At 39.0% G+C, this 19,799-nt stretch overlaps 1 protein-coding gene across 4 annotated transcripts in view; it reads right to left on the bottom strand.

The window, feature by feature from the left end:
* Ahi1 (Abelson helper integration site 1) overlaps positions 1 to 19,721 on the bottom strand; it is a 148,055-nt gene extending 128,334 nt beyond the window's left edge. For 2 of the 4 annotated variants that reach the window (XR_008221238.1, XM_052751154.1), the window contains exon 1: positions 19,575 to 19,721. The gene's annotated coding sequence lies outside the window, so the exon portion shown is untranslated. The remainder of the gene's footprint in view (positions 1 to 19,574) is intronic. The other 2 variants (XM_052751153.1, XM_052751155.1) reach the window with 1 other exon arrangement.
* Positions 19,722 to 19,799: the final 78 nt, after the last annotated feature.

Genomic DNA, 19,799 nt, shown 5'->3' with positions numbered 1-19,799 from the left:
CCATTAAAAAAAGAAATTTACAGGAAAATGGATGGAACTGAAAAATATACTGGATGAGCTAACGGGCCCAGAAAGGCAAACACTATATATTCTTTCACATGCAGACCCTAGCTTTGAATGATTAGATCTGTGGGTTTAAGCTGGAGTGTCTGTAGAGGCCAGGGAGCAAGAAAGAGGCCATGGCTTCGGAAGAGGTAGCAAGGATGCAATGATGTAAATACAGGAGCGAAGACAGTAAAGCATGTAGGGGGAAATCCTAGACATGAAAAGGTTTAAATACAACTGAGAGAAAGATGTGGGAAGAAGAGAGAGTTAACAAAAATTAAACTAACAGTTTGTATGAAAAAGCCATGTAGAATTGTATTACTTGGGCCCTAGAGAACTGCCTCTTTCCTAAACCAGTATATATTTGGTTTTTCGAGACAGGGTTTCTCTGTGTAGCTTTGCGCCTTTCCTGGGACTCACTTGGTAGCCCAGGCTGGCCTCGAACTCACAGAGATCCGCCTGGCTCTGCCTCCCAAGTGCTGGGATTAAAGGCGTGCGCCACCACCGCCCGGCTAAACCAGTATATTTTCTAATTAAATTCTAATACTTATCCTTATACCCACAGATAAGTATACTTCTCATCTCTTATCAAAGCTCCTCTTTGCAGCAAATAGAAACCATTATAGAAATCTACAACTGGTCAAAATGCTGAGAACAACTGACCATGAGGTATGCAACCTCCACTGACATCTGTATAATGCAATTCCTACATCTAAGGCTCATGAACATCACAGATGGGATGTAAGAGCCAGGGCACAAGGGCATCTGCTTTGTGATATTCTTCTCAAAGAATGACAGGGAAGCTCAAGAAATCTCAAGAATACATTTGCCTAAACAGGATCAGCACAGTGCCAATAGCAGCTGATAAACCAGTGTAGATGGAGGAAATCTCAGAAGGCACTACCCTTGACCAAGAGCTACAAGCAGTCAATGGCTGCTAAGAGAGAGAGAATCAGTCTTCTTTGGGGGTAAAGCCCGACAGGCCCAGTCTCAAGGGGTCAACACTCAACTCATATACATATGAGCAACACTAAGCAGACTCAGCATGTGTGCGTGTGTGTGTGTGTGTGTGTGTGTGTGTGTGTGTGTAATAATAATGAAAGAAGGGGTCATGAACTTGAAAGGGAACAGAGTAGAGGGTGTGGAGGAGACATGGGAGGATCTGGAGGAGGACGGGAAAGGTGGGACTACAGAACTTACACAAAAAATTCTTAAAAATATAGAAATTTTAAATAATAAAAAAAAGAGCTCGGAAAGGAGGGACCCTATATGCTACTCCCAGAAATCACATTTTTAAATGAAAATCCCAGTGTGAAGTACAGAATATCTCCCTGTGAGCTGTTGACCATCTAAGTCCCAGAAGCTCCCAAATCAATGCGACTACTGCCATTGTTTTTGGTTGTCCACCAGAACGAGATGGTCTAATGCTTCTGCTGAAGACCCCACACACTTTGGTTACAGGATACAGAGGAATTAGGCTGGAACTGAGCTGGAAACATCCTTTCTGGTGGCGAGTGCGTACAATACCGGAAGATGCTGTGCTGTACCATGAACCTGGCAGGTAAGATGTGCCATGGTGCAGTAGTGTCAGGACTATTTTGGCGGTAAACAAACACTTCTGACTGGATTTGAAGTCTGCTCCATGGGAGGGAATACAGCTTGGGACTCCAAATCTGGTCAAAAAATGTACAGCTAGAGGTCAAAGGCCACTAGGTCAGGGGGACCCACTACTGTTGTTTTTGCTAAAGGGGCATGTCAAACTGCCTTCTACAAATTTATGTTTACACTCTTGGAGTAGCATGGCTCTCAGCCTAGAGCAGTGATGTCATTTTTCTTTTTTTTATAATTTTTTTATTAAAAATTTTTTTCTTTACTTTTACATACCAACCCTTGCTCCCCCTCCCTCCCCTTCTCCTGCTCCCCTAAACCTGCCCTCATCCCACCCCTATTCCTTTCTCATAGAGGGTAAGGCCTCCCTTGGGTAGTCAACACAGGCTGGCATACCAAGTTGGGGCTGGACCTAGCCCCTCCCCCATGCATCAAGGCTGAGTAAGGCATTGCACCATAGGGAATGGGCTCTAAAAAGCCAGTTTGTGTACCCAGGATAAGTCCTGGACCCATTGCCAGGGGACCCACAAACACATGAAGCCACACAACTTTCACCCACACTCAGAAGGCCTACTTCAGTCCCATGCAGGCTCCCCAACTGTCAGTCCAGAGTCCATGAGCTCCCACTAGCTTGATTCAGCTATCTCTGTGGTTTTTCCCATCATGATCCTTCCTCCCTCTCTTCAACTGAACTCCAGGATCTTGGCCAAGTGCTTGGCTGTGGGTCTCTGCATCTACTTCCATCAGTCACTGGATGTAGGTTCTATGATGACAATTAGGGTAGACACCAATCTGAGTGCAGGGGAAGGCTAGTTCAAGCACCCTCTCCACCATTGATATGAGTCTTGGCTGGGGAAAATCTTGTGTGTTCCTGAGGTTTTTCCCTAGCTGCAGATTTCTCCCCACAGTGATGTCATTTTTCAATGGGTGATGATGCATGTATAGACTCATACCCAGTCAAAGTGCTGTAAGTAACTGTTAAACATTCAGCCCTATTATCAGGAACATTTCAATAATCCTCTCCAAGACCCAGGCTGTATCTCTGTACTACAAGTGCAAAGAATATAAGAGCTGGTGGATGGAGAGGTGTGCCACGAACTGCTGCTTCAAAATTTGGTATGACTGCCCCAATTATGAAACACATCTGCACAGGAAGGGGCCCTTCAGCAGTCCATCATGGATTGGGGAGATGCTCATGGACCCTTACCCCTTTCCTAGGAGCTACTGTCAATTAATGGTTCATATGGAAGGGAGCATCATTTTCTTCAGTGGTATAACCATTAACTAATCCATGCTCCAGCAAATAACTCATACAAAGAAATCTAATTAACTAATAAAGGGACACATGAAAGTAGGAGATGACTAGTTGGGAATAAAAATGGGTTCAGGAGGAGAAAAGGAAGAATACAAAAATGTAAAGCAGAAGAGACTAAAAACAAAAACTGACAAGAACAGGAAGGGACAAAAGAAAGCTCCAGAGCTGGGTGGTAACACATACTTATAACTCAGGACTTTGTAGGCAGACAGAAAGCTCATGAGTTAGAAGCTTGGGCCACACAGTGAGACCCTGTCAAAACCAACAAGCAAGCAATAAAAAAAAAAACAATAAAAAAAAAAAAACACCAAAACCAAACAAACAAAAAAAACCCACCACCATAGGAGAAAGCACAGTTCATAGGGAAAGACTTTACAGGGTAGTTTTAGAGAAGCCCTGAGACCCATGGTCTAGAATGCTGAGGTGGGGGATCATCCTGAGAATGAGCACCTGAGGAAATGGACTGGAGTTCCCACCACCATTGGATTAAATAGACACCTTTACCTGAGGACTAGTAGCTGTAGGAAATGAACTAGAGTTCCCACCACCATTGGATTAAGTAGACACCTTTACCTGAGGATTAAGTAGCTGTAGGAAATGGACTGGAGTCCCCACCACCATTGGATTAAGTAGACACCTTTACCTGAGGACTAAGCAGCTATAGGAAATGGACTGGAGTCCCCACCACCATTGGATTAAGTAGACACCTTTACCTGAGGACTAAGCAGCTGTAGGAAATGGACTGGAGTCCCTACCATCATTTGGATTAAGTAGACACCTTTACCTGAGGACTAAGCAGCTGCAGAAAATGGACTGGAGTCCCCACCATCATTTGGATTAAGTAGACACCTTTCTCTGAGGACTAAGCAGCTGTAGGAAATGGACTGGAGTCCCCACCACCATTGGATTAAGTAGACACCTTTCCCTGAGGACCAAGCAACTGTGCACTGAGAGAAAGGGTACCACAGTTCAGGTCGATAAACCCCCCACAAACAGAAGCACATGATGCTAAAAACAACCAACAGATGATTCTCATCTGAAGATGGGTAGCCTGAAAAGTATGAAACAATACAGAAAAGCAGAACAATGAAGGTGAGCTATCAATGTATGGAAACAAGCACGAACACAAGAGGAAAATGAATCGTAGTTGTGGGTCTCTGTTAATCACCACCTACTGAAAGAAGCTTTTCTGATCAAAGCTGATCAGTGCCCTGATATGCATATAGCACTATATCATGAACTTAAAATAAGTAAGATATTGAAGAACTCTAAAAAACTGGACAAAAAGAAGTAAAAATGATGGAAATAAACTTTTGAGTGACAGAAATAAAAGCTTAACAAATGTTAAAAACTCAAAATTGACAAAACCCACAACATTCCAATATGAAGCCAAAATAAAAATGAAGAATCTTCAGAAAAGGAGGACTTATTAATGAATTCTGAGGTTCAGATTTTTTAATCTCCTATGCTATCAGCAGACAGATAATAAGTAGGATATTTGATTGGCAATGGAAAAATACTGAAAGAGCTAAGGTTTCACTATATATCACATATATAATATATACATATAAACATGTATATATATACATCCACTATATATATTTTTTACCACATTCAAGTGTCTTTTGCTCAAAGATTGCTAAACTATATATATATATGTATATATACATATATATATTTTAAAGATTTATTTATTTTTTATGCATATATGCTTGCATACCAGAAGAGGGCATCAGATCTCATTATAGATGGTTGTGGGCCACCATGTGGTTGCTGGAAATTGAACTCAGGACTCTGGAAGAGCAGTCAATACTCTTAATCTCTGAGCTATCTCTCCAGTCCCTGCTAAACTATATTTTAAGTATAAATTTTAGAACCATAGCCCCTGAAAAATCTTCCATAATCTAATATAATAAACAGCCTTCTTGGGCTGGCGAGATGGCTTAACAGGTAAAGAACTTGCAACGTAAGACTGATGGCCTGAGTTCAATCCTGAGAATCTACACAAAGGTAGGAGTTGACTCTACAGTTTTCGTCTGGCCTACACACACACACACACACACACACACACACACACACACACACACACACAAGAAAATAGCACATTTAGTTTTTATATCTTATTTCAGGAGCAAAATATGTTTAATTTAAAATAGTAACATGCAAATTTTTAAAATGCATAAAATTCCAAAGATGAAACAAAAACAAAAAAGCCCCACTCAATTCTAGCTGCCTACTATGATGAAAATTACTGTTCACTTTTTCAGAAACTGTTTTCTTTAGTTATAGTTCAGTAACTGAATTTCCACTATGCTGAAATGAAGCATAAGCATATTTTTCTTTCTACTTGTTCAGTGAATATCAGAAATATAGTATCAATATGCAGAAATTGTGAGAACACACCAGAAAGAAACAATCAAATAAGATAACCAAAATTGCAAAATAGCAGATTTATGATCTCAAAGAGAAGAAATTCACAAGGAATAAATAAAAACATTTTAAAAGTTTACATATAAGAGCTAAAATAATGATTTATATAATTGGATAAAACCTTTGTAACTCTGTTAGAACAGGGTAAAATAAAAACCAACCCTCCTCTGATTAGCTTTCCCGGTTCCTGCAATGTGCTTTGATCAGATCCTTTCACCTCCCCCCATCCTCTCAGATTGTCCCTACCCACCTAAGTTCATGTTCTTTCTCCCTTTAAAACAAAACAAGAGCAGCACAAACCTTGAAGACAAATTTGGGTTGGCTAACTACCCCTGAGCCTGTCCTGGAATGTGGTTGCTACATCATTGAAGGAAACTGACTTTCCCACTTCCAGAAGCTATCAATTGTGAGTAGTTTTTTGACTAGGGGTGGGACTTCGGACTCACTTCTCCTCCTCTATGCTAGGATTTTGTTGGCTTGAGCTTTTGCAGGTCTTGTGCATGCTGCCACAGTGTCTGTGAATTCATATGTGCATCTATCTGTTGTGTTTGGAAAACACTGTTTCCTCAAAGATTATCTACAATCTCTGGCTCTTACCATCTTTCCACCTCCTCCTCTTCTGCATAGATCCTTGAAGGGAGGGGTAGGATATAGACATCTCATTCAGGGTTGAGCATTCTCAAGTCTCATTCTCTGCACTGACTAGCTGTGGGTCTCTGTGTTAATCACCACCTACTGAAAGAAGCTTCTCTGATCAGTTGATCAATGCCCTGGTATATGCATATAGCACTATGTCATGAGATATCATTTTATTATTATATTCATTGAGCACAATAGTGGTCTGTTTTTCCCCTAAGGCCCATGACCTATCTTGCTTCAGCTTCTTGGCCTCACTGACAATGTCAGGTATGGGTTCCATATGAGAGTGGACCTTAAATTTGACCAAAAAAGGGGTTGATTACTCCCTTAACATGCTAGTCACTATTGCGCCAGTGGGTATTGCAGGTAGGTCATTATTATAGCTCTCAAGGTTCATAGCTGGGTGAGACTGATTACTGTTTTACTCTGGTAGGGTGTACAGCACCTTCCAGCACTATGAAAACTAGACAGTATGGATGAAATCTCCAATTGAGTACCAGCTCGATCTCTCCATATTATTTAACTCATGTGGTATCTTCAGCAATAGGGTATTACCGCTAAATAGTGGAGTATAACAAATAGCACTGGCTAAATCCTGTAAAGTTTGTGGGGCCCCAAGGAATCCCACTGATCCATTTCTTTGTGTCTGTGTTCATGCCTGAAGGTGGGAGACATGCATGTATATGTGTGCATGTAGAGGCCAGAGGAAATTAGGTGTCATTTCTTAGGTGCCAATCACATTTTTAAAGACAAGATCCCTTACTACCTTGAAACTTCTTTAGGAAGCTTGTCTGACTAATAAGAAAACACTGGAAAAGTAGATAGGCTTGCAAACATGTCACAGCTGATTTTTCTTACCATGGCCGTTGGTGATTGCACTAAGGTCCTTATGCCTGCAAGGCAAACACTCCACTGAGTCACCTACCCACCCTCTTTGATCTATTTCTAGTTATTTTCCAAGAATGCTATGGTTATGTTCTGCATGGACATCCAATTGTTCCAGGACCCTTTGTTGAGATTATCCTATTCTTCATTGATAACTTTAACAATTATATAATGAATCAACTAATCTGGCCAGGGGTATTACTGAGTGGTAGAGCATGTTCTAAACCATGAGCAGACCATGGTTTTCAACTCTCAACATAAGAGAAAGAAGAATCAATGAACCAACTCTACAATGGATCTATTTATAGATTTACTCTTCCCCACTAAGATGTATGCATATTTTTAGAAGTTAATAAATTACTCTGAATACTACGGCTTTATAATAGGTCTAATTGTGTAATTTCTTCAGTTTTGTTTTTTCATATTGTTTAGGTTCTTTGGCCAACTACTCATATTTGTATGTATTCTAATTAGCTTTCCAATTGTTAAAAAGTTGCATTTTGATTTTGATTGAACTAACTCTTCTTTCTTTTTTTCTTTTTTTTTTTTTGGTTTTTCAAGACAGGGTTTCTCTGTGTAGTTTTGGTGCCTGTCCTGGATCTCACTCCGTAGACCAGGCTGGCCTTGAACTCACAGAGATCCGCCTGGCTCTGCCTCCTAGTGCTAGGATTAAAGGCATGTGCCACCACCGCCCGGCATGGTTTTCTTATTTAGTCATGTAAGATAGTGAATTTGAAGTTTTTTTTTTTTGGTTTTTCGAGACAGGGTTTCTCTGTAGTTTTGCGCCTTTCCTGGAACTCACTTTGTAGACCAGGCTGGCCTCGAACTCACAGAGATCCTCCTGCCTCTGCCTCCCGAGTACTGGGATTAAAGGCGTGCGCCGCCACCACCGCCTGGCTGAGGTTTTTTTAAACACTGAACTAACAATGGAATTTCTAAGATAAACCCACCAAGTCAGGATGTCTTAGAATACTAACTTCCTAGTATTTTGTTGAAATTGACTGAAATTGTCTTCAAAAGACATATGGCTTGATAGTTTCTGGTTTTTTTTTTAATCATATCTTTGTTTTGGTATCAAGGGTGGATTCATGAAAGGGATTGGGTATTTATCTCCTCATATTAAAATGTAGTTAAGAATTTTACATAATTGGTATTATTTCTTCTGCAAATGTTTGGTAAAATTTACTAACAAAACTACCTGGGACTAGTTTTCTTTCTAAGAAGGCTTTAAGAACACATTCAAATAATTTAAAAGATATACAGTATTCAGGTTATCAACTTTTCAGTTCTTTGGGAGATTTTTTTCCTTTTAGGTATTCCATCTCATCTAGTAACTTTATTGTCAGAGATATTTTTAATGTTCATTACACTTTCAAAGTCTGGAGACCTACCATGAGACTCTTCTTAGATTCCAAGTACTGGTGATTGTGTTGTCTATCCTTTTTCAAAGTCTGGCTAAAATTCATTAAGAAAAGAGTCATTTCCCAGAGCCAGTGAAACGGCTCACAGGAAATGGGCAAGCTGTCAGGTCTGACAGTCCCGGTTTGATCTCCAATCCCTCAGAGTGGGAAAAGAACAAACTCCTCCGTGTTGTCCTCTGACCTCGACACACACACGTGTGTGCGCACAGTAATAAAGGAAAATATTGAATTATAATGCACAAGTGTAATTTAAAAATCAAGTAAAACAAAAACAGAAGAATAAAAGGCTATGAAAGGCCACATTCTAACCAAGATACAGCCACTGCCATCTCAGCCTTCCAGGAGCTGAAGTTCTAGGCCTGCAGGAGACTTGCCCTGCTAAGAGTCATCCATGGGACCCAACTCCTCACTGCTGGACTATGGGTTATTAACAGAATCTGGGAGAAGAGGAGTCATTGCCTCCAGTTATTTGCCCACGGCTGAAGTCCCAGGCACCGGCACCAATGTACAGGTTCAAGCCCTGGGCCACACAAATGGTCCTGCTTAAATTCAGTGAGTCACAAAATAAAACAAAAACTTAAGTTTGTGGGAAAGAGATTTGTAGAGAAGGGGTCCTCACAGGTGGGAGGGTGGAAGGAAAATAATTAGAATATATCATACCTAATTATAAAGTTGTCAAATAACAAAAAAATCAATTTAAAATTTATTATTTTTTTTCAAGTTGTTTCATGTCTATTTCAAATCCCAAACAAGGTCTAATTTAAGGACTACCTCTTGGAAGGATGCTAGAAAAGGTAACTCCTAGCCCTTGGGATGTTCTGTTAGGTTAGAATATTTATGTATGTGAAGCCTTGAGCCATACTGTATCACTATGACCCAAGAGTTATTGTTAACAATATGATTTATAGCAAATATAGTTTGCCTAGGGCTCGGAAATGAGAGTAGCTACAGCCAGTCACTCAGGCACTGCATAGCTGTGACTGACATCTTCTCATACACACAAAGCAATGGACACCAAGACTTTAATATCTGTATCTGGATCCTTATAGGCTGAGCCCCATGTGCTATTTCTCTCTGCTGATTTTAATCTGTGTCCTTCTGAGCCAACACAATCCAAGTATGAGCATATTAGCTTTTGAGTACTGTATCTGTACTAAGTCATCAAGCTTGAAGTTGGGACCCTGAATATATGAAACAGCCAATGTTATCACTCCTTTAAAAAGATTTACATTTAGATTTACTCATTATTTTCCTCTTCTGTTTATTCCAGGCTTATTTATCCTTCATATTTTTTTTTTTGTGAAAGCTTCTATGATGGATTTAAGACAACTGTCTCTATTTAACATAAGCATTTATTGTATTAGTTTTCTGTTGCAATGATAAAGTACTATGGCCAAAGCAACTTAGAGGAGAAAGGGTTTGTTTAGCTTACAGTTCTAGAGAGGATACAGTCCATTATGGCAGGGAAGGCATGAAAGCAGGCGCTTAAGAGTGGCCTGGCAATCAGGAATCAAAAGAGATATTTCATCTGCACACAAGCAGCAGAGTGAGCAACCTCAAAGCCCACCCCTAGTGACATACTTCCTCCTGAAAGGTTCACTCCCTAAAGGCTTCATAATATTCCCAAAGGACCAATTGTTCAAACATAAGAATATAAGGGTGACATTTCTCACTCAAACCATTATAGGGTCATAAACTTCCTTTTAAATATCACTTGAGAATTATATGCTTTCTGTTATTTCATTTTAAGTCAGTTGAAAGTATTTTCTAATACATCTTGGTGACTTCTTTCAAATATTATTTAGAGTTCTGCTTAAATGTTAAATTTATACTGAGTATAAGTATACATGTCTATTGGTTATTTCTAATCTGATTCTTGTTGTCTAAGAATGTGCTCTGTATTCTTTAAAATTTTTATACTGAATTTATATATTTTTTTGTTATAATTCAAATATACTCATGGCCCTGAAGAGTACTAGGCATAGAGACTAGATCTTACACACTTGAAAACAATGTTTCATGCTGAGAACATTCTAGAAAACAAATTTTCAAATGGTGTTACATTACTCAAGTCTCCTATAGTCTTAATGAGCTCCCGATTGTTTACTCTGTAAGTTCCAGGACGGTGTGCTGAAATATCTCATTGTAATTATTGCCTGTCTACTTGTCACCTTGTTTCCATCAGTGTTTGGTGTATCTGGATATATGGTAAGTGTTTATACACACTTAAAACTGCCATCTTCCTGGAAAACTGCCACATTCATCAAGAAATATTCCTCTGAACTTCACTTTAACATTCCTCTTTACTCTTGCTAACTTTTTACCTTTTAAAAGGTACTTTCATTAACATAATACTTCAAATTTATTTTGGCAGGTGTTAGCATACTATCGTTTCTTCCACCCTTTAAATCTCAACCTGTCTTTATTAAGTGGGTTTTGTAGTCAATGTATACTTATAACGTTCTTATTTGCCCGTCATTAATCCTCCACTTCTTGAATTCTTTTGAGTTGACTTTTATCATTGTAAGGCATGTCATTCTTGATATGGAAGAGTTTAAACATATCATCTATTTACTTCCATTTGTCTTGTTCCTTTTTCCTTGTTTCATGATTTTTCTGTATTTTTCATTGTTTTCTATATTTCTGTATTTCCTATATTATTGGCTTTTCAGATATTCTTTTAAGCAATTGTTTCATATTTTATAAAACAAAGCTAACTACTCACCATCTACAGATATCATGTTACATTTTTTTTAAATGTCTGTGCATATATACTTTGAGGGCAAATACACATGCGTGTGCAGATACTTGTGTGTATGTATGCATGTGAAGGCCAGTTAACTGTGGATGTCATCATGAAGAACACCATTCACTTCCTTTGAGACAGTGTCTCTCACTGGCCTGGAGCTCCATGATAAAGCAAGACTGGCTCTCCAGTGAGGCCTAGAGTTCCTCTTTTCTCTCTCTCTCCAGATGTTTTATTCTTTCAATATATATTCATACCATGAGAAAGCTCTCAGTTTCTTTATGGAGCTTTCATCATCTGCATTTCCATTTTCATTTTTAAACTTTGGGGCTATTTTGTTTGGTTGTGAAATTTGGACATACCTGATCTATAAAAAACCAAATTTCTTTGTGCATGTGTATGTGTGTGCGCACACACGCGCATGTGAAAATTAACTACTTTGTGTGGGTGGGTACAGACATGCACATGCCACAGCATTTGTATGAGGGTCAGAAGACAACCTTCTTGTGTCAATCTCTGAGATGGGGGTCTCTTCACTGCTACATAAGCCAGGTTAGTCAGCCTAGGACACTCTGGAGATCCTCCATTTCCCACTTTCCATCTCTCTATAGGTACACGCTGGAATTATAGACACTGTGCATGAACATTTAGGATATTGAACTTTTGACTTTTACGTTTTTTACATTAGTTTCCTTCCCTTAAAAGGCTGATATAACCTGACTTCTGGTAGCTTATCAAGCACATCAGACTATTTCTAAAATCAAATTTATGTTGCTTAGTTGTTTCAAATTCTAGGATGAAATAAACACTAACTACCCTCCTAGGTAAAAGTCAGTTACATGACGTTTTCTTTCGTGCAATCTAGGTCATTTTGCTTAATCTTTGAAAACTGTTGGTTAAAGGTAGGCCCAGTGGCAAAGGCCTGAAATCCCAGTTATGGAGATTTTAGAAGCTGAGGGTGTGTGTGTGTGTGTGTGTGTGTGTGTGTGTGTGTGTGTGTGTGTGTGTGTGTAGAGAGAGAGAGAGAGAGACAGAGAGACAGAGAGAGACGAGGGGAGATTGATCCATGTTAAGAGCAATTGTGTAAAATTTAAGACATTCACACCTCAGCACACATGTGCACACACAGAAAACAACTGAACACTAACATGGCACATTTTTAAATGACATACCAACAGAAAGGAATAAAACAAAATATGATCCATAACTGATAACTAAACTGCCAAAGACTATGCACCATTTGCTATGATATATAAGATCTTGTGTTTTTTTGGTTAGGTTGGTTTTGGTTTTTTGGTGGCAGTTAGCGTGTGTGTGTGTTTTATGTGTGTATAAAAACACAAGAGATCATAATAAAAATAGAACTGAAATACTGAAGTAGGCATAAATACTGAACAGTGTACTTACAATGGGTGCAATTACAGATTCTTTATAATACTAAAGAAATCAAGCTATAGTTAGTTGCTGATTTATTTATTATTGCTTTGAGTTCTCCTCAAAATATGCTACCAAAAATTCCTCATTTCAAAGTGTGTCTCCAACTTGAAAGGATAAGCACAACTTAAGAATCATTTCTTCTTGTCCTACAGGGTAGGGTATCACACAAGAAATCCCAATAAAGGCACCAGACTGAATATCTGATATAAAACTTTACTCCCTATGTTCCTCACAATTCTGAATAAAAGATATTTTCCTCAAAAATGTACATCGTACACACTTTAATAGTGTGCTATTTCTGTAGACAGCAAGTTAATATGAACTAAATATTTAAGAATGATGTGGTTCTAATGTAAACTTTTACTGTGCTATTTATCACAATAGACTTATTGTTCTCAGCTCCAAACTTTATAACTTTAGAATAAAAGTTATAATTTGATGCAGATATTTACATATAATAACCAAATGAACAATACTCCCTGAGATGTCTTCTTCAGATTTGGCAAGAACTTTCTTTAGATTTTTAGAGTGTTTTTTTTTTTCTTTTTTTGGTTGTTCTTTTCTTTTACCTATTAGATAGTTTGGAGTTTTAAGTAATTCTTCAAAGTCAACTTCAATTTTTAACTTCACTCTCAAGCTCTTAAATACAAATGAAGACATGCAATTTTCCAAACTACTCTATTATGATACAAATGTGCACTATTATTATGTCAAAAATACAGTCCCATGTTTGAGTTCTCTAGTTTTATTAAAACCATTGCGCAGTCCCTCTTTCTTCAAATGATTTTTGAATGCTTTTCGGACACACTTCTTAGTGGTACTTCTCTTACCTTTTGGAGAGTTCCTCTTAAACCCTCCTTTGCTAAAATAATATTTGAGGCACAATAGCACCTCCCACTGTTAGTCATGTGACTGGAGACACGTTATTTACCATTTCTAAAAACTTCATTTTCCTTATCTATAAAACCAGTGATTCCTCCAAAGGTCGTTCTGCATGAGAAATGACTCGAATTTGCTTAGCCTGTAGTCAGAACTGAACACATTTTATTCCTTTAAAACAGAAATCAAATCACATCATTCCCCTGCTTCAAACACTACAGATTTCTCATTCACCTGGGATAAAACAAGTCCCTTACCTGTACTATAGGGTTCTAGACATTCTTACTCTGGTTTCAGATCAAGACCAATGTTCCCTTAGATACTGATACCCCAGTTATATTTCCTTTTGTAGGTCTTCAGGCAGAACAAACTCCTCTCATGAGAATGAAGCTGCTTCTACTGGTACAAGCTTCATCTAATTCTTTACCCAACTGGATGAAGCTTATTTCACACTGCACCTAAAGACTTCAACTGTGTTTTCTTGTTTCTAACTTATCAGAGGTCCTTTTCTTTCATAGTCAACCGGAAAACAGATAATTATGTGTGTGCCAGGATGAACACACTGTCTCTCCCACTGCACTATGCAGCTTATATCCCTCCATACTGGTATGATGCATGGTGCAGAGTAAGCAGTTGATTTGCATCTTTTCTAAAATGTTTTTTATTTATGTGTACATATGTGTATCCGTGTATGTACATATGCTATATGTATGTTCTTGGCAGCCAGAAGTTTGAGACAGAGAGACAGGAGGATTTCCACTAATTTAAGGTCAGCAAAGTGTATACAGTGAATTCCAGATCAACCAAGGCTCTGGAGACCCTGCCTCAACAAAAAAAAAAGAAAAAGAAAAAGAAAAAAGACGAATAAGTGAGGGATAAACAGATTCATGGAAAACAGACATGTTCATTCAGTTAAGAATTTTTATGGCCACTTTTATGCTTTATTGATAGGGTTAAATACCTAGAGCAGGAACCAAATTTGAAATAGGTATTACTATCTCTAAATTTATTTACTAATTAAATGTACTCTGTTATTCTGTTAAAGAATTTCTTAAAATAAACCAAACTTAAAAATGAATGTATAAAACATGAATTTTGTAGATAAATTTCATTCACGTCTTACCAGTAGGCATCTATCAGCTGATAAATAGGGTTAACCACTGACTCAATTAGAATCCTATTAAAACAGATGACTAATTTGTAATGTGGGATGTCCAAATAAAAAAATGATAGAACATCTTGCACTCAAGATTGTGCTATTAAACTGGGCGGTGGTAGCACACGCCTTTAATCTTAGCACTTGGGAGGCAGAGGCAGGCAGATCTCTGTGCATTTGAGGTTAGCCTGGTCTATAGACAGAGTTCCAGGACAGCCAGGACTGTTTTTATAGAGAAATCCTGTCTCAAAAAACAAACAAACAAAACAATAAAAAGAAAGAAAAAGACTGCGTAATAATGTCATTGCTACATCATCAGGTTCATTCTAAAGCTCTGTTACATTTCAATTAGAGTCCTGAAGTTAAGCAAACTGCACTATATTTGATAAACTCTTCTATATACACAAACAAAAAATTGAGAAAAACAGTAAACATCTCCCTTTGTATGTTAAACTTCTAAAACTATTTTAATAAGGAATGTCTTAACAGGCTTTGAAGAAATCAAATTGTCAAGAGGACACACTTATTACACACTAGTAAGCATAAGTTGGAGGGAAGATGCCTTACTTGCCATGATAAATCATTGAACAAGTTAAGCTGGAGGAGGAAAGGGTTGATTTGGCTTACACTTGCACATCATAATCCATCATGAAGGGCAGGATTATCAAGGCAGGAACCTAGAGGTGGCAACTGACACAGAAACCATAGAGGAAGACTGCTTACTGGCCTGCTCAACTTGCTTTCTAATACAACTCAGGACCACCCACAATGGGCTGGGCCTTCCCACTGCACTCATTAATCAAGAAAATGTCCAATAGCCATGCCCACAGGCCAATCCAATGGAAGCAATTCCTGAATTAAGGTTATTTTTTTCCAGGTGACTAGTTTGTGTCAAACTGACAAAAGTTAACCAGCAGAGTAGCACACTCATGGATAATGAATTTAAGTATGTCTGTATATGCCACTGAAAATTATGTGACAAAAGAAAAGGTTAGCACAGCATTTGTACCATTTTTCCCTAATGAATACCTTATATGTTTTGTGTCAAAGCTATTGAAAGCATGGATAAACTGGGCACATATTTCCCCAAGCTGCCAGTTTTATTTAAGGATGGGGACATGCATCTATAATGAAAATATCAATTCTTACCTCAGAATACAACATTCCTATTTTCAAGACTAAAACTGGAGATAATATTAGAAAGTAAGAGAAGAAGGGAGGAAAGAAAATGAAAAACAGAAAACGTATTTTGAACTGACTCAGGCTTTATTAGTTAATGTTCCAGGTCTCTCAGGCATCCTCATCCTTGATCCTTTAGGGGAGAAAGAGAATACTAAAAAGAAAAGAATGATTATACAAATGAATCTAATTATGTAGCTAGCTACACAAAACAATTCATCCCTTAATTAATACATGCAGTGAAATCTATTATATTTTTACTGATAAAAGACTGTATTTATTCTTCAGGTAGATACAGATCTAATAAACCTGGTCATCTACTTTCTTTTTTTTAAAAAAAAAATCTTAGTTTTTGACAGTTTCATATATACAGATAGATAATGAATTTTAGTTGTTTTCACTGCCATTTCCCTCTTACCTGCCACCCCCCCGAAACCCTCTCCCTACTAAGTCCCCCTCCAATTTTCAGGTCCTTGTGTGTGACCCACGAGCTTAATTAAGGTGACTGTATAGCATAAGCCACAGTTATTTCCTGGAGCTTTGGTAACTTATCAGTGACTACATCGCTGAAGAAAATGCCACTTTCTCGCCCAGCAACCATATTCTGCCAACTGTCCCTAAGGCAGGGAAGGAAGGGGCCTGTCCATGTGGAAATGTTGAGGGGCCTAACCTTGTGCAGGTTAACCACAGGTGCAGGGAGTTTATAAATGTAATGACTATCTCATGTCCAGAAGACATCTCTCCTCAGCACATTCCATCCATCCTCCGGCTACTCCATTTTTCCCCATCCACTCCTCTGTGATGCTACCTGTGCTGGGAAGGCATGATACAGATGTCCTATTTAGAGGTGAGCATTCAACAGTCACTTATCCTCAACGTTTTCCTGGGCATCTACTTTGTAATCCACAACAAATTACAAGAGAGAGGCTACAAGGGCCAGTGTAATCAGACCTTTGGTCATACCTTCGCCCTTGAACAGAAATTTTTTGATATTTTAGAAACATTAAAAGACTAGTAGAGGCAGGAGAATCGAGGATGGTTCCTTCTGTGTCTAGAACTAGAATAATGGGACAATAGTATTAGCTGTGAGATAATGCAATTAGTATTCCAGAGTAGCTTTAAGCCCAACTCTTAGCATTAGTGTCCCATGTGTGTGACATTAGACATTCATTCACCTCTTTATTTGTAGACTTGACAGTGCTTACTCACTGTCCTATGGGCTATTCTAACAGTAAAATGACTTACCACAGTGCATTAAACAAGTACCAATAAATAGTAGGTACACTTATAATAGGTAATTCCTATGGGGCACTTAGCTTAGTGTGAGGCACACTGACTGGGCATCTGAGGAGTACTAAGCAACTGCAAACATCAGATTAGTTATAAGACTCTTGGGTTCAAATCCCAGTTTCAACTGCCAGAAGACTGTTATCTGTGGACCTCAATCTCTTAATTTTTCAAGGGAATAAAAGTGAATCACTCATAAGATTTTATAAAGAGCAAATAAGAATATATAAGCAAAACACTCGGTACAGTATTTGTCACATAGCAAGCTTTCAAATATATAAAGCAGTAATAACAGCCATCATAACATTGTTTAATAAAAATAATTGCATAATATTATGTTTAGAGAAAAGTATTAAACCATTAGGTAGAGGCTGCAGATTTGGCCATCACCTATATATGTGATGGTTTCAGTAACACAAAATGCCAAAAGGTTTAACTCTGGACTTTACAAGATAAAAAGAACTCAAGGAGACTTTTTTTAAAAAACAATGAGAAAAGGAGCATTACACAGAGAAAATAATGTATACTGAGTGGTGTCAAAAGATGCTGCAAAATTTGAAGGATGCCTACAAGATTGACAATTAGGCAGCCACATGTGCCATAGCTGTTTACAGAAAGCTGACAGCCACAGGTTTAAAGAATGTGTTATGTGGGAGAGGCATGTAGATAAATTCTTTCTAGAATTTTCTTCCACCTTAGAAGGATAAAAACATCCTGATTTTTTCTTTCTTTCTTTCTTTCTTTTTTCTTTTTTTTTTTTAGGATTTTTCTTTTTTAGGCTGTTGTGGGGAAGGGAAGCTGAGGATGCAGCTCAATGGTAAAATGCCTGGTAGGCATCTGCAAGATCCTGAATTTGATACCAGTACCCCAAGATACTTTGATCTTCATCAGTACATTGATCTCAACCCTAAACTTTCATCCTTGTAAAATGGTCTGTTCTGTGACACCCCCCCAACTCCCAACACTCTCTCTCTCTCTCTCTCTCTCTCTCTCTCTCTCCCCCCCCCCCCCCCACTGCTAGCCTCTGGAGGGCCAGGTCTGTGCCTCAGTTTTTTAAAAAAGCAGTAAATAATGATTCTAATACTGATAAATGGCTTTGGGTAAGGTATTAATTTCACTAGGCCTTTTTTTTTTTTTTTTTAATGCCTGCGATCTTAAAATGGCACCTGCTTGTTGAAAGGAGAAAAAAGAAATTGCATAAAAATAAAATAATCACACATTGCAGGTGCTCAGTAAAATTACTTTATGTCCATTCAACAAATAAATAATTTAAAAAGAAAATACACCATTAATTAAATATATTATCTACTATTATTTGATATTTTGAGGCACAACTGAATAGACACTAATATTTAATGATAACACATTAAATATATTACAGAAATAATCATCTTTTAATGTTAATATATACTACAGAAAACACATAGGATTAGTAACTCATTTAATTAATAACATCACCAAAATTTAAGGTTAGATTTAATAAAACATCTCTGAATTTTGTATATGTCATTTTACAAAACAATTTTTTTGATTTTTAAAATTACCATACATGATATTAGGTATCATTATACCATTATTTTAGACTTCCCCATCCAAAGAAGCTTTACAGGAGCTTCTAAGAGAGACTACGCAGAAAAATTAACTGGATTATGTTCCCTCCCTCCTCTCTGAAAAACATGGAGTATGCGCCTACACATCAAGGCAAGGAAAAAAAGCATACGCACTTGATGATTCACTGACAAAATTACATCGCAAAGGAAAAAAAGAAACAAAAATTACGTTTGCATAATTTCAACCAATAAATCAGCGACAGTCCACATAAGTAAATAATATTCTAAACATTGTTTAAAAAATTCTTTTGGCATTTGAATTTGTTTCAAATATTCTTTCAAAAATTCCCCATCTTCCTCGTCCCCATCTTCTCCTGCGAGCTCAAGCAACAACCATTTACGCAACAGGTGAAAAACCTGTTAGCATCTTTTTCTTTTTAAAAACGGAGAGGAATGTGTCTGCGTATGTTTCTTTCCAGTAACAATAAAGGCCGAGCAAGCATTTAGTAGATTTTTGAGTGGCCTCCGTTCCTGGGGGGGCGGGGGGACGGGGGGGGGGTATGTTACGCATACTGAAACGACCCTAAGGATATAATCTGACTCTTCTTACAAATAGAACACATTGATCACTCTTAGATGTAATTAAGGGCACGTCATTTAGCATCCAGCAGGCTGACATCTAACAGGGAACAGACTTTGGTACGCATCCCGACCGGGGAGGTAGAAAGGGAAGAGGCTGCATCCCCTCCACCGGAGCACCATGCTGGGCCAGCCTGGACCAGGCGGGAGAGCGGGAAAGTAGACCGAAGTAGCTCGCAGCCGCATCCTTCGGCCGCGGGGGCGAAGGCCGAGCTCGACCCGCGTGGCGCAGGGCTGCCCCGCGCTCCGGGCCTCCAGCAGCGCCCCCCGTCGCCGCCGCCCCGCTGAGACGCCGGGGCTGGCTGGCCGAGCGCCCGCACCCCGGCTCCCGCCACAGCGCGACCCGCGGGATACTCACGGAGAGAGAGAGAGAGAGAGGAGCGCGCAGCGCGGCCTGTCCCGCCCGAGCGGCCGCCCGGCAGTGCGAAGCGGCTCCCCACCCCGACCCGGCGCCCAGGCCAAGGAGGAGACGGTGGTGCGGCTCGGCCACCGCGACCCACCGCTGGCGACGCGCGCTTTGAAGAAGAGTGGGGCCCCGCTGCCGCAGTGCGGGCTGCGCGCCGCCCGCTGACGTCAGGGCCTG

Source organism: Peromyscus californicus, unplaced genomic scaffold, assembly GCF_007827085.1.
Source record: "Peromyscus californicus insignis strain IS unplaced genomic scaffold, ASM782708v3 Scaffold_22__1_contigs__length_63687245, whole genome shotgun sequence".
Classification (NCBI taxonomy): domain Eukaryota; kingdom Metazoa; phylum Chordata; class Mammalia; order Rodentia; family Cricetidae; genus Peromyscus; species Peromyscus californicus.
This window is presented reverse-complemented; position numbering and strand designations above follow the sequence as displayed.